This window comes from Phoenix dactylifera, unplaced genomic scaffold (assembly GCF_009389715.1).
Source record: "Phoenix dactylifera cultivar Barhee BC4 unplaced genomic scaffold, palm_55x_up_171113_PBpolish2nd_filt_p 000450F, whole genome shotgun sequence".
Classification (NCBI taxonomy): domain Eukaryota; kingdom Viridiplantae; phylum Streptophyta; class Magnoliopsida; order Arecales; family Arecaceae; genus Phoenix; species Phoenix dactylifera.
In genome coordinates, this window is record NW_024067881.1 from 7,715 (window position 1) to 19,736 (window position 12,022).

Sequence of the window (12,022 nt, forward strand, 5' to 3'; positions counted from 1 at the left end):
CTTTCTGTCTTTCTGTCTGTAACTCCCTGGAGTCGACTCATACTACTCTGGAGTCGACTCGGCAAGCATCGGAGTCGACTTGCGCTCTTCAGGAGTCGACTCGCTGACAGATTTTGAGTTGGGTCTTTCTGTTCGTCTGTCTGTTCTCAGTCGGAGTCGACTCGTAATGTTCCGGAGTCGACTCGAGCCTGTGCCAGTGCTTCTGATACGCTTGGGTCGACTCGTAATATCCCGGAGTTGACTCGAGTCTCAGACTTTGGTTTATCTTGACTTCTTAACTTATCCAAATTGTCTTGAACCAAATCTAGAGACACTTAGCCATAAATTTACAAGGATATCACTGAAACACTAGATTGAATTCATTAGTAAACATAAGATATACTCAAATGCTTTGAGCTCATCAAAATCAAATAGGGTTATAATCAATTGCTCCACACAAAATAAAAAGGGAGGCAAGCGGCCTCCCTCTTGGTCTTTTTCTTTGGTGATGTGCTGCCTCCCTCTCCTTCCTCCTTCCACCGCAAGCTAGGGAAAATAAAAGAGCAGCAAGGCGTGGCCTTTCTTCCCTCTTAAATCCTTCTTCTTCCTCTCTAAGAAATCAAGAGTTGATTAAAAGAGAGAATTTTAGCCATCAAAAGCAATCTCTATAAGGGAGCTAGCACCCCGAGGAGATTCAAAAGCTTCGATTGGTCCTCTACCTCGTGTGAATACCCGTAGAGACCGGATGCATGTGTAGCTTCAAGCAAGCCTTTCATCATTACCACGATCATTAGATTGCGGCGAACATCTATCCGTATAAGGTGAGGATCTGATCTTCTTTATCTAAAGTAATTAATCCTAATCTATCTACGAACGGTTTTAAAATATGTTCATCCGATGAATGGATCTGTGCATGCTTTTTCTGCTGTGGATCTGATTTTCTGCGGCATGCATGATTTTCCAGCAATGGTATCATAGCCATGGTTGCGTAGATTGAGATTAGGATTAATGTTTAAAGGCATGTTAGATTTGAAAATTTAAAGATTATGCTTGCTGGATTTTTCTGCATGCAGAATTTTCAGGTTGCTGAATTTTCTGCATATTGATTTTTATGTATATAGATTAATGATTCTATTGCTATGTTAACGTGATTACAAGTAATTAGAATCATGTCTTGCATGATTAGTAACTCATATGATAACATAATCAGTTAAATATTCAGATCTGTAATTTTATTCATGCATGAGATGCATGTGGTGATGATCATGGATGGGCTCCTTTAATTGTCCTAAAATGTTCTGCAATGTTCTGTGATGTTATGTGATGATATGTAATTCAAAAATTCAGATGCCTGCGTGCATCTTATATTGATGTATTAGAGACATACGTGTCTCATGAAAAAGAGAATGTAACTATTGTTTTAATTAGCATAGTTTTTTTGGGATGTAATTTGTGATGTGTTTGCACGTCAATAGTTGATCGATGCATACCTCTACAAGCATGAATTGCGTGGATCAAATTCAAGAGTTGATTGGAGATGGATCAAGGAGTTGATCATGATTGGATATAGGGTGCTCAAGATTGATTCAAGAGTTGAAGACGATCTAACCAATTGACGTGCATGTGCTTGTACTATGACCCTCATCCTAGATCCATGATCATCACCAGTTATTTTATGTTTATATTTAGCGGCTAGATTATTATTTGCATGAGATGTAAATAATTAAAATCATGAAAGAGATCTAAATTAAATCTTCTCGAATAAATATTAAGTCTAGCGGTCTCCCACCGTAGTAGAGATGCTAACACCTTTTCGATGTTGACTTGTCTCGGCTAGTTACATTGGTCAGTTGCATCGGAGGGCGGGACCTCTCTATTAGCATGAGATGTTGCAGGGTAAAGATGAGGTTAGGCCCTATAACTGTTAGGTGAGGGACCCAATGACAGCTTTGCTTCTGTGGATATATGGTGGGTCCGACTTAATTAAGAAATGGGACCAATAACTGTTAGGTGAGATCTTCATAACTTAGAGATCGGATAGCACTGTGACTTGCTTGAGAAGCAATGTACAAAGAGTTGTACACTCATCCTTTTATGTGTCACCAATAACTGTTAGGTGAGGTGGCATGTAAATCAATGGGACCACAGTACCCACTAGAAGCCCTAGTCATGAAGGGTTTCCGTTTTTCTACCTGAGGAGTGTGAGAGATTCGAGGAAATAGTAGGAGGTGTATTTATTTTAAAAGATCCTAAAACAAATTAAGATCACGTACGAAATCTAACTAGAATTTTTACTTTCTACAGATCACAATGTCAGCTTCTAATCATTTGTTCCGAATTCTTGAGACCAACCGTTTGACTGGAACCAATTATAAAGACTAGCTAAGAAACTTGAAAATTATTTTGAGTTGCAAAAAAATATGCTATATACTCGATAATGATATCCCCACATTACCAGCACGTCCGAACATTGATTAGCGTGATATACATGATAAGTGGACGGATGGTGACATTAGAGTCAGGTGCTATATCATGGTATCTATGTTCAATGAACTTCAATGCTAGCATGAGAAAATGAAGATTGCTAGGGACATATTGACTCACTTGCAAGAGTTGAATGGTGAGCAAAGTCGCACAGCACATTTTAAAATATCCAAAAGGCTCTTTAAGGCGAAGATGCGCGAAGGGCAGTCTGTCCATGATCACTGTTTGACTATGATCAAGGATTTTAGGAGTTTGAGAAGCTCGGTATGACAATGCACAAGGAATTGCAAGTAGATTTGATCCTGTAATCCCTTCCAGCTTCATTTGGGCAGTTTAGTAACTACCATATGAATAAGATTGAATGCACTAAGTCTGAGTTGTTAAATACGTTGGTAACTGCTGAAGGGGCCTTAAAAGGTTCAAGGAGCACTTTTTTCACTGCGGAGTTGATTTCTACTTCCAAGAGAAAGTCTACTTGGAAGAAGAAAAAGTTTACGAAAAGCAGAAGAAAGAGAAAAAGACGAAGAAGAAAGTTCAAAAGAAAAAGGCTGATGATAAAGAAAAATGTTTCCACTGCAATGTCAACGGCCATTGGAAGAGGAAATGTCCTTCATATCTCAAGAGTCTGAAGAACAAAAAGGGCAGACACACCTTCAGAAGGTATGTTAGACTTGCTCGTTATTGAAACTAATCTAACGATTTATTCTACTTTCAGTTGGGTTATAGATTCTGGTTCTAGTGCTTACTTGTTGATGAGAGCACAAAAGTGCGATCTACATACTACTTAAATTAATATTATTGCTAACAAATAATGACAAAAGTGCTGCATTAATTTTATATTTTTATTTGGCACATATCAGAGTTTAAATGCGCATTGGGTCTAAAAAGATGCATCACCGCAGGTGACTAGCCAGCTGTATGGGTCAATCCCAGTTACACACTAGAAGAAGGCTGAGTTCAGCCGTCCAATTCACTGCAACCGATTTCTAATAACCTGTGCATCTCATTTCGATGGAGCCCGCATCCAACCCATCCTTCCGCAAGTGAGTCAGCTTCTTCCGCAAGTCCAAGTTCCATTCACCCAGCGTTCCGTATTCTTCTCGGCCGTCCATGGTGATTCCACCGCATCCATCTTGCATCCGTGAGCCAACTCTCCTGAGTTCCCAGCATCTTCGCATCCTTCCGCAATGGAACAAGAAAGGAATCCCAAGTCCCGTGATCATCCCGCGATAACCTCCCACACGTCCGCCCGCCTCCTCCACTGATCTCGTTCCCAGCCTTCCGTGGCCAAAGAAAGAAATTAGAAGCAGCGTTTCAATCATCCGAATCCCAGCAACCCGTTTCAAGCATCCTCCCACGCATCTGCCACCTCCTCCACTGATTCCTCACATCCCAAATCCCGTGAATGGTCCCAGCGTCCGTGAAGCGCCCAATCCTCTCCACGTTCCAGCACATCCATCTCTTTCTCCCATGAAGTCTCCCAGCCGTCCACGATCAGCTCCCTTCCGGGCGTCTTCCAGATCAGCGACTCATCCCAGCCATCCCGCCGATCCCGCGAAGCATCCCCCGCATTCAGTCCTCCTCCATCAATACCTCGCGATCAACGCCCGAGTCCGTGAAGCGCCGCAGCAGCCGCGATCACCTCCGAGTCGTTCGCTTCCTCCTCCGTTCAAACGCTCGTGAACATCTCGGCTGGGAAGGGAGGAAGATGGTTATAAGAGGGGGGGCTCATTGAAAGAAAAGGGGGGGCCGCTTGCTGGGGTTGAAGGAAAAGAGAAGAAGGAAACAGGGGATGCCCTGTTTCCAAAAATGAAAAGAAAAAAAAAAGATATAGAGAGAGGAGTAACAGGGGAGAGTCTTTGATGTTGATGGCTGGCTAATCCTTTAGGTGAAGGGTGATGGAGGAACCCTTGATGTATTGCTATCTTTGAAGTAAATTCTAAACCTTTAATTCTTATAGATTTATATTTCCAATATATTATGGATTCTTGCATAATTATTTTGTAGATAGTTCTTTAATGGTTTATGTTGATCGACATGTGGACCGCTTTAGTATTTAATTTGTCGTTGATGTAATAGGCACGATAAATGCTTAGAAATAGAGTTCATATGTCCCTAAAATATATCCCATGCTTTGATTTATCCTACATTTATATCTTTAATCAAGAATCGAAGAATTTATTTTTTGAATGCAAAATTATCAAAAGAGATTCCAGATTCCTACTCCATCTTAATCTATCCATACTTTGATTCTCTGTGTACTGATTTGTTTTCTATTTGCAAAACATCATCTTAATCAACAAATTAACTGAATTAATTAATCTGAGATTACGCTAATAATCCATAGATCGTTTCCTGAGAAATCGACCTCGGACTTCCGAGTTATACTACTTGTGTGAATCTCCTGCACTTGGGAGAACATTTTTTCGAAAGCACCAAGTTTTTGGCGCCATTGCCGGGGAACGGCTGAGTTATTAGTATAATTTTAGATTTCATTTTTATCTTAATAGTTAGTATTTTTCTTTTGAAAAAAAATAATAATTAAATCTTTACTACTATTTTTAATTCCCTACACAGTCTGCATCAAACTCTGATATCATAGAAATTAGCCGTCTGATTTGACTCAAATATGGTCAGCTAGTGCAAGACACATTGTTCAATAATCTGAACGGTCTGATTGACATTCTGAGACTTTTAAGACTATTAGATTAATACGAAACTTTGCTGCTTTTTGTTTTGAATTTTCTGCATTTAATTTTTTTTTAGAACCAGAATTTTATTGTTATTATATCTCATTAACCCTTGTTGCTAATTGAAAATCAATAAATAATAATAATAAAAAAAAACTTTAAGAGAAGATCAAGGGTGATTATTCAAAAAAAAAAGAGGAAAACCTAAAATTTCAAATTTCAAATTTCAAATTTCAGAATTCAAATTTCAAACTTCAACTCATAAAATTTAAAAAAAATAAATAATTTGCTTGATCACCTATTCAATGAAATTTAATATCATGTCATAAAATATTAAAAAAAAAAATCTCTTGATTGTTGCATATATTATAAAGCATCAGCATAAAATATTCTAAGGGCTGAACCCATTTAAAAAGATAAGGTCGGGATTTCATCACTCGTCCTTAGCCCAAAAATCACCCCAGTGCATAGATATCATAAGCTTAACTAAAATCAACTAGACGTTGGCCCCTAAGGACATTCAAGCTCAATAGGATGAAGACCACCGAAAAGTAAATCGGCCAGGGTTGCTATTGTTATTATCATCATTCCGGACTTCAGCGACATAAGCCTCAGCCACTTGTCCAGAGGTCCACTTCGATGCCACAGGAAAAACTTTCTCTCTCGTAAAAGTTGCACCAATTTCACTCTGTGGCTTAGTTGATGTCTAGGCAAGCTTTGTCCCTATAAGGGAGACAGTTCATCTGTTGAGGCAAGTGGGTTTTAAGTGGGACCTTTGCGAATGCATCGTGACCCCTCCACTTACCTAGGAGCTTACCTAGTCGACTAGGTTACTAGACCGGATTGGAGGCTTAGGTGTCCTCTTCAAACCAGTTAGAAGCTGTCTAGAAATTTAAGAAAAACATTAGGAATTGAGGTGTAATGTTTTGTTGCATGTTTGATTATGAATAGAATTTTGTATTAGGATGTCGTTTTAGGGTATCTTTAGTTGGTACTTATATTTTAAAAAAAAATAAAATTAAAAAAAAAGAGGGAAATTATTTTGCATGCTAAAGTGGAATAGGGACGACACCGGTCGATTAAGTCGTACAACTTTAGATCATCCCTTAGGACATACCTCTGAAATTCCTTCGCAATATCTCACACCTTGTGAGATGACTGATTTAAATGAAGATGTGGGAAGTCACCATGATCGAGAACGTGAACCCCATGTTATGACCCTAAGACAATACCTACAACCGGCTAGGACTAGTCAGCCTTCATGCATAATTTTTCCTGATAATGTAGGACATTTTGACATCAAACCCGGGGTAATTCAATTGCTGCCCAAGTTCCACGGGTTAGAGTCCGAGAGTCCGTATCTTCATTTAAAAGATTTTGAAGAATTGAGCATTACATTTAGAGTGCCGAACGTCACCAAGGATGTCCTCAAGCTGACATTGTTCCCTTTCTCTCTAAAAGATAAGGCCAAAACATGGCTAAACTCGTTGCGACCTAGATCAATAAGAACTTGGCAAGATATGCAGAGAGAATTTTTGAAGAAGTTTTTTCCCACACAAAGGACCAACTTTTTAAAAAGACATATTAGCAATTTTTAACAAAAAGATAATGAAACATTTTATGAATGTTGGGAAAGATTTAAAGACCTTCTTCTCTCATGCCCTCATCACGGGTTCGAAACCTGGAGAACCATTAGCTTCTTTTATGAAGGTTTATCTCCACAGTTGAAACAGTTTGTAGAGACCATGTGCAATGGTAGATTTTTAGAAAAACACCCTGATGAGGCGTGGGAGTATTTGGATTCCCTTGCTGAGACTGCCCAACTTTGGGATAATGGGGATAGAAACAACAAGTCTTTGCCTAAGCCTACTAGCTCTGTACAGGGAGGCCTTTACAACCTCAGAACTGAGGATGATCTTCACGCTAAAATGGTAGCCCTCACTAGGAAGGTAGAAGAAATTGAGCTTAGGAAGGTTGAGCCTGTCAAGACTATAGAGCTTAGAAACGAGTGTTGTGGTATCTGCGATATGTCGGGTCATACCACTACAGATTGCCCCACCATACCGGCATTCAAAGAAGTCTTGCACGATCAAGCAAATGCTATGAACTCCTACCAAAAGCCTTATAGCAATCCATACTCGAATACCTATAACCCTGGTTGGAAGAATCATCCAAATTTTAGGTGGAGAAATGATCATCCTCAACAGTCACACCATTCAGCTCCTCCACCTGCACATCCTACTTTTGCATCACCACCCTCTCAAAAGCTAAATATCGAGGATACCTTGCAATCCATACAAACTTTTCTACAAGGTCAAGCTAATATCAATGCTCAAAATACTAGAAATTTTGAAGACATAAGGAACTAATTGTCAATATTGACTACCGTCCTAAGTACCCAAGAGAAGGATAAGCTTCCAGCTCAACCCCAACCTAACCCACAAGTGCACGGTAGTAATAATACGGCTCCTTCTAGTTCGCATACAGAACATGCAAAGAGCATCATGACTTTGCGTAATGGAAAAGTCATTAATCAGACCGTCCCATTGAGACCACAGGTCACTTCTAATTCTGATGCTCCCAAAGCCGATGAAAGGGACAAAGAAAAAATTGAGGTCCCAACTTCTACCGAGAAAGTAGAATGTCCTTTTCCTCCACCTTTTCCACAACGGTTAAAGCCGTTGCAAAAGCTCGAACCTAATTCTGAAATTTTTGAGCTTTTTAAGCAAGTAAAGATCAACATACCTCTTCTTGGTTTAGGTGAGTTGAAGCCAACCTCCGTCACTTTGCAATTAGCTGACAGGTCAGTTAAAATTCCAAGGGAGATTATCGAGGATGTATTAGTCCAAGTAGACAAGTTCTACTTTTCTGTCGATTTTATCGTATTGGACACACATCCGGCTTCGAACTCACAGTCTCAGATTCCGGTCATTTTAGGACGTCTATTCCTTGCGACTTCTAATGCATTAATTAATTGTAGGAATGGCATCATGAAACTTTCTTTTGGTAACATGACCTTAGAACTAAATATTTTTAATGTGTGCAAACAACCCAATGATTCCGAAGAGAGTAAGGAGGTTGATTGGGTTGAAACCATCGCAGAAGAATATTTGTTAGCTAAAGCAATTAACGACCCATCCGATGATAGCTTAATTGATTGGTGTCCTAATGGAACTAATGATGATTTGTCAGTCACACCTATTGTGGATAATCTGGATATCAAGATGGTCAATGGGTGGAGACCGAAAGTAGAGGAATTTGAGAGGTTGTCGCCTCAAGAGGCAAAAATAGTACCATCCCATGAGCAAGCACCCAAGCTCGAATTGAAACCCTTACCAAAGGAACTTAAGTATGCCTTTCTTGGACTTAATGATTTTTTTCCTGTAATCATCTCGTCTGGACTTGATCATATCCAAGATAGAAAATTATTTGGTATTCTAAAAAATCATAAGGGAGCCTTAGGGTGGTCTATTGCCGACTTGAAGGGGATTAGCCCCTTAGTTTGCACGCACCGGATATATTTGGAGGACAATGCCAAAACCACAAGGCAAATGCAACGAAGGTTGAATCCTACGATGAGAGATGTAGTTAAGGCAGAAGTCCTCAAGTTGCTTGACGTGGGTATTATTTACCCAATTTCTGACAGCAAGTGGGTAAGCCCTACTCAAGTCGTTCCTAAGAAGTCGGGTTTGATGGTGGTAGAAAATGAACAAGGTGAACTAGTTCCAACTCGTGTCCCGACGAGTTGGCACATGTGTGTTGACTATCGAAAGCTGAATTTGGTCACACGAAAGGATCACTTTCCTCTACCCTTCCTAGACCAAGTGTTGGAGAGAGTTGCAGGGCATGATTTCTATTGTTTTCTCGATGGCTATTCAGGATATTATCAAATTGAAATTTCACCAGAAGATCAAGAGAAGACTACCTTCACTTGTCCTTTTAGCACATTTGCTTTCCGACGAATGCCATTTGGGTTGTGTAATGCACCCGCAACATTCCAAAAATGCATGCTCAGCATTTTTGAAGACATGAACGAAAAATTTTTAGAAGTGTTCATGGACGACTTCTCCGTTTTTGGCGACTCATTTGATAATTGCCTTTCACATTTACAAGCAGTCTTAGCTCGATGTATGGAGAAGAATTTGATACTGAATTGGGAGAAATGCCACTTCATGGTGCCAAAAGGAATTGTCTTAGGACATATTGTTTCATCGAAGGGCATGGAAGTAGATAGATAAGACTGATTTAATTGCTAAGCTACCTGCACCCAAGACGGTTAGAGATGTTAGATCATTTTTGGATCATGCCGGATTTTATAGGAGGTTCATCAAGGACTTTAGTGTCATAACTCGACCATTATGTAACCTCCTATTCCTTGATACACCGTTCAATTGGACTGAAACCTGTCAGGAGGCATTCAAAAAGTTGAAGTCTATGCTTAGCACTGCACCCATCGTGCGACCACCCGATTGGTCATTACCTTTTAAGATTATGTGCGACGCTAGCGACTATGCGATAGGTGCTCTCCTAGGACAACGCAAGGATAATAAGCCATATGTCATTTATTATGCAAGCAAAACCTTAAACAATGCTCAAATGAATTACACCACCACCGAGAAGGAATTGCTTGCAGTAGTATTTGCCTTAGATAAATTTCGCTCTTATATCCTTGGTGCTCCTATTGTTATCTTCACAGACCATGCAGCGTTAAAATATTTGCTGGATAAGAAAGAGGCCAAACCACGCTTAATACGATGGATACTTCTACTCCAAGAATTTGACATCACTATTAAAGATAAAAAGGGAGTAGAGAATGTGGTTGCTGACCATTTGTCACGGCTAGTTTTTCATGATTCAGTGCCACAGTTTTCCATCAAGGACTCATTCCCTGAAGAGCAGTTGTTTGCACTTTCTAGTATGCCATGGTATGCAGATATTGTAAATTTTCTTGTTACAAGCCGGATGCCAGAGCATTGGGGGTCGACAGATAGAAAAATTTTCTTGCGCGAAGTAAAGAATTATTACTATGACGAACCCTATTTATTTAAATATTGTAACGATCAAATCTTTAGACGATACATACCGGATCATGATATACAAAGCGTACTTTCTTTCTGCCACACTGATGCTTGCGGTGGACACTTTGCCTCTAAGAAAACTGTTGCAAAGGTCTTGCAATGTGGTTTCTATTGGCCTACTATGTTCAAAGATGCCCACGAGTTCTGCAGGACATGTGATCCATGTCAACGTATTGGAAGTCTAACTCGTAGGCAAATGATGCTTCTTCAACCCATTACTATTATCGAAATTTTCGATTGTTGGGGCATCGATTTTATGGGCCCATTCCCACCATCTTTTGGATATGAGTACATTTTAGTTGGGGTCGAGTATGTGTCCAAATGGATAGAAGCTGTCGCTTGTAGGACCAATGATCACAAACCTGTCCTGAAGTTTTTAAAAGCAAATATTTTTTCACGATTTGGGATGCCTAAGGTTATAATTAGCGACGGTGGAAAATACTTTTGTAATAAGCCTTTTGAGACATTATTAAAAAAGTATGGTGTCACCCACAGAGTTGCTACCCCATATCACCCGCAAACTAGTGGCCAAGTAGAATTAGCCAATAGGGAAATCAAGCGTATTTTAGAAAAAACGGTAAATCCTTCACGAAAAGATTGGTCCTTAAAACTATCAGATGCATTATGGGCCTATCGGACTGCATACAAAACCATTCTTGGCATGTCTCCCTACCGGCTAGTCAACGGAAAAGCGTGTCATCTGCCTGTAGAAATAGAACATAAATCGTATTGGGCAATTAGAAAATTAAATTTTGATTTACAAGATGCCGGTCTAGCTAGAAAATTGCAATTGAACGAGCTTAATGAGATTCGCATAGATGCTTATGATAATGCTAAAATTTGCAAAGAACGAATGAAGATCTTACATGATAAATCAATTTTAAAAAAATCTTTTGAACCTTTGCAAAAAGTTCTTTTATATGATTTCCGCTTACATCTGTTTCCTGGTAAGTTGCGATCGAGATGGACAGGTCCTTACATTATAAAAACTGTTTTTCCACATGGGGCGGTTGAGATTGAGAATCCACGGGATGGTAGAATTTTTAAGGTAAATGGACACAGATTAAAACCTTTTCTTGAGAATTTTGCCGATGAAGAGGACTCATTTTTCTTGGGGGAACCTTCTTATGATTGAACATGAAGGCAAAGGTATGTGTATATTAGTTAGAATTATTTTTCTAGTTTTGTAGGTCTTATTTTCTGGATATCAACAGCTCAAGGTATTTCTCTTCTCTCCAATATTATTTTCTTGTATCTATTACATTGAGGACAATGCAATTTTTAAGTTGGGGGGAGGAAAATATTTTGCAAAAAAAAAAAAAAACTTGTTTCTGCATTTGATTTATTACCAATACACATGTATTTTCATATTAAGTTTGTGCAACTATTAAGGCAAGGAACACATGCATACTATGACTGATCAGAGATCTATTATTAGATCCCCGCACATGTACTTAATGATTATAGGAAGGCCTCAGGAGTTCACATTTGTTTAATGCATTTTTATTAAGTCATATCTGTAAAAGAAGTACGAGTATCCTTGTCCGTACTATAAGGTTCATGATTTGGTTTTCACATAAAGATAGAAGTTGAATACCCTGGCTAGATCACCTAAGTACCTTATGTTCCGACCTTGGTTGACCTATAGTCACGATGCAGTCACGTTATATGGTTCAGTTTACCTACTCTTATTATTAAAATAAAAAAAAAGAAAAAGATGACAAGTCTGACCTCGTGGCGTAGTTTGGTTTGAGTAATTAAGTCCGAGGGGTGTTTCACCTAATGCCTTGA

The 12,022-nt window shown here is 39.2% G+C and overlaps 1 non-coding gene across 1 annotated transcript; it reads right to left on the minus strand.

Annotated features, from left to right (window-relative positions):
* Positions 1 to 6,718: 6,718 nt before the first annotated feature.
* LOC113461460 lies at positions 6,719 to 6,828 on the minus strand. The gene has a single exon (XR_003383730.1). It is a non-coding gene; the product is annotated as a small nucleolar RNA R71 (small nucleolar RNA).
* Between the last annotated feature and the right edge of the window lie 5,194 nt (positions 6,829 to 12,022).